The 4,169-nt window shown below is 46.5% G+C and overlaps 1 pseudogene; it reads right to left on the bottom strand.

The window, feature by feature from the left end:
* The window catches only part of LOC119360632, a 23,441-nt pseudogene that overhangs the window by 12,747 nt on the left and 6,525 nt on the right, over positions 1 to 4,169 (bottom strand).

Here is a 4,169-nt window from a genome sequence, read left to right as displayed (position 1 = left end):
ATTTGAAAACTTGGTGTAGAGCTCAAAATCTCCAATGAACAGAAAATATTTTTGCATGAAAGTGATTTAGGGACATCATATGTCATCCCCAAATTTTGGTGAAAATATTAGATGCATTATCAAATGGTTGTAGTGCAAAAGAGGCTCCAAAACTTTATAAAAATCACTTTAAAAGAATAAAGCTCAGGAAAAATAATTATGCAAATAAAACCACTGATCAAGAATTGTTTTATTGAGTGAGCATACAAGTCCAATAATATTTTTGGAAAGTTTCCACTTGGGTAAAAACTCCTCAATATTAAAAAAAGGGTTCTGAAATCAAAAGAAAATCCAGAAAGCAAAAATTTTAACTCCTGGCAAAATTTTAATAATTCACAACATGGTTAAATTTTTGGGGTGTTACAAAGACCCTAAGGTGTCTTATGTCAATGATATGCAGAAAGAAGATCTTTGGACTCAGCTGAAGGAAAATTTCACCCTACCGCCAGAGGAGGATCCGGAGAAGCCAGTTAAAGAGAAATTAATCAAGTCTTGTGCTCTTAAGAAGGTGGCAACCCTATTCACGAGGTGGAGGAAAGAGCTGAATAAGTTTGTCGACAAAGAAGAGAAACCAGAATTCATCGGCAAATATGAGAAGATCAAAGATCACTGCCCCGCATTTGTGGCCCACAAGACATCGGAAAAGAGTAAGAAGATGTCGGTGATAAACAAGCAAAATGCTGCGAAGAAGAAGCTTCACCATCGCACGGGGTCAGGTGGCTACCTCAAAGCCCGACCTAAGTGGTCCAAGGCTGAGAATGATCTGCTTGAAAAAGGGATCGAACCAGAGACAATGAACTGGCCAGACCGTTGCCGGACTTGGTTCTTCGGGGCTGGCGGAACCTTGGACCCTGTATCAGGGAAGTGCCGTTGAACGGACGAGCAACTGAAAATCCATTCAAGAAGCTTCGGCACTATATCAATGCAGCGCAGCGAGGGACGTTCGTTCCAGACAGGGAGAAGGACGAGCTCACAATGGCCGTCGGGAATCCTGAGCACCCTGGACGAACACGAGGCACGCCAGGCTCCATTCCGTGGAAGGTTGGTTTTCCGGACGCAGGGGGTTACAAAACCCACGAGAGGAGGAAGAAACTAGAGCAGGGCCAACTGCAGGCGCTGCACGAAAGGATAATGGGGCTAGAGGAACGAGAAGAGGAATGAGAAGCAGCAGATCGCAGCAAACGACCTGCCGAAGCTTCCCCCAAAGCTACCCCGCCATCTCAGCGGAGAAGCAACGTGGCTTCCACCGAGCTGCTTCAGCCGGAGCATGTCTTGACGGCTCCTGCCAGCTATCCCGTGGATGCTATCATGGAGTCTCAAAATTGCCACATTATGACGCGATGGATGAATTTGAAGGTCAAGGCGGCTGTTGGCTCTGTTTATCCTACTGGACCTGGCGCAACTTATCACTGCCGGCCGATTCCAGAAGGATATGCTAGGGTGATGGTGGATGAAATAACGAACGGATTTGAGGACCTCCTGCTTGACCACCCTACCGGTGAAGGGGAGACTAGGCTAGGTTCTGCTGTGAAGACTCCATGCCTATGGCGGAAGGAGCTCATCAACCTTCCAAACTGGACGCCTCCGCCTCCTCCTCCTCCTCCGACGAGTCACGGCACTCCGCCTCCTCCATCGCCTCCTCCTCCTCCTCCGGCGAGTCAGGGCACTCCGCCTCCTCCACCGCCTCCTCCTCCGACGAGTGACGATCAGGGCACTGGGCCTCCTTCTCCGGCGCGTGGCAGCACTCCGCCTCCTTCTCCGGCACATGGCGGCACTCTGCCTCCTTCTCCGCCTGCGCCGGCATGCCCGAGCAGCCAGCAGCCTCCTCCATCTCCGCCTCGCCAGCAAGGGCGGAAGAGACCCGCCGCCGCCCCGGCTGCTCCGGTGCGTCGTAGTCCTTCTCCTCCGCCTCGTAAGCAAGCACGAAAGAAGACAGACGCCGCAGCCGCTCCGTCTGCTCCGGCGTCTAGCATCACAACCAGAGGCGGGAGGCAATACAGATACGGTCCACCTCTCAAGCCTCTAGAGAAGTTACCGTATGAGAGGACCGAGGAGGAAAATGCGACGATCGTGCGGACCCACGTGAAGGAGTTCTTTGAAGGGGTGAAAGAAAAGAGACATCCACCTCCGGAGGAGAAGGTAGATCCGATGAAAGCAAAGCGCACTCTCGATGCCCTGAGGAAACCGGCAAAGTCTCTACCGAGAACCAACTATGAGCACATTACTGAACAGACATATCTCCAAGCGGAGCGGTCGGGAAGTACTGTCAGACATCAAAGGTCAAGAGAACAAGCAGCTGCGAAAAAAATTGACCAGCTCGGCGAACAAGAAAACCAATCGTGCCCCCCGCTCAATGTGTCTAGCGGCAACATCGTCGCTAATGCTTCGGGGATGGTGGCCGGTTATGGCAATCTACAAGATTACCTGCCTGACGATCAACTTCCTGATTTCATGGAGGTGGACGAACACAAATACGAGTACGGGAAGCCTCTCATCAAAGATGAAAAATCTCTAACAACGATGATGCGAAGATTCCATAATTGGTACATGAAAACCTGCAGAGAGTCTGGGGGGACGAATAGTTTGTATCTGAACATTAAAGAGGAGCACGACCTCGTTGCAACTGATCTGTTGTGTGTTCCATTTGAGGAGTTCTTCGCGTTCTTCAATCAGAAGGCCCTCGATAAATTAACGGTCTTTTGCTACTGCCTGTAAGTACTATTTCTGTCATTAAGTCTCTATATATAGCTCGGCTCTTTCATTGCATGTATTTATAATGAATTATCCTCAATATATTATGCAGATTGAAGATCGTCGAGTGCAAAAAACAAGAAATTTATGATATTGGGTTCATTAACACAAATATCATAGATGAATTTCTGGTTAAAAAGCATGCCAAAGAGGCGGAGGACAACTTGCAACAATCGTTGATAAAAAATCAAAACAAAGTTACCATACTCTTTCCTTACAACTTTGCGTGAGTTACTGTCGTGTGCATATTCGGTTTCCCTTATTACTCGAGCGAGGTTATAGTAATGTAATTGATGAGTTATGCATGCATGCGCAGCTTCCACTATGTTCTTCTGGAGATTAAGCTTGAGCGGGGACTAGTAACCGTCTTAGACTCGAGACGAAAAGATCCCGAAACCTATGCGGAAATGACTGAATTGCTCAACAAGTAAGTTCAATCGATCATTCTCGCACCATATCGGCAACTTTTTGTTCGTTTCCTGATATCTCAAGTAATAATAATTATTTTCTTTGTCTTGCAGGGTTTGGAAACATTTCACCGCAGAAACTCCGGGACTGCCGAAGGAGCTGCGATATACATACCCGAAAGTAAGTACTACTGGCTAGCTAGTTGCGCGCATCTCCCATTGATTCTATAGCTATACTTTCATCAATGCCATTTATAATGCTTCATTATCAGTTTCATTGACCTCTATTTCTCGTAAAGTGCTTGTGGCAGGAACAAGGGAATTATTTATGTGGATACTACGTGTGCGAGTTCATCCACAACACGACTTTGAAAAATAAGCGGGGCTACTCTAAAAGACAATATGAAGTGCGTAAGCAATAATATTCACAATTTTATTTTATTACACCATCATTTCTGTTGAGTTTCATTCCTATATATGTATTAATTAACCCCCTTCTTCAAATTAGACGTGGCAGATGCGGAATGAACTCCTAGAACCAGATCGCATGAAAGCAATTCAAGAGGAATTGGCGGGATTCTTTCTTGACCAAGTCATCAATAAAGCCGGAGAATACCATGTGGAAGTTGATTTGAATTGCTAGGGGATTGTAATTAAGAGATCTTACATATTGTATATGTATGTATGTAGCCAGTAGCGTCGAATAGATAATACGAAAACTTGTTGTTCGACCAATCTCTCGGAGAAGGAGAGGTGGATCGATCACTTCTCTCGGTATGCATGACGAACTTCTGTACTTAATGGTTCCCTTCATTTTCTTACTAGCTAGCGTGTCGAGGGCCTCTCTATGTATAGTACATAGCGTCGACCAAGCACGGACATAAGAGAGGACACTTCTCTCTATTAATTAGTTAGCTAACACAATATATGAAACACCTAAATTAACCCCCCAAAACCCCCAACCCCCCCCCC

The sequence above is a fragment of the Triticum dicoccoides genome, chromosome 2B (assembly GCF_002162155.2).
Source record: "Triticum dicoccoides isolate Atlit2015 ecotype Zavitan chromosome 2B, WEW_v2.0, whole genome shotgun sequence".
NCBI classification, from domain to species: Eukaryota; Viridiplantae; Streptophyta; class Magnoliopsida; order Poales; family Poaceae; genus Triticum; species Triticum dicoccoides.
Note: the sequence above shows the minus strand (reverse complement) of the source record. Positions and strands in the feature narration are given on the sequence as shown.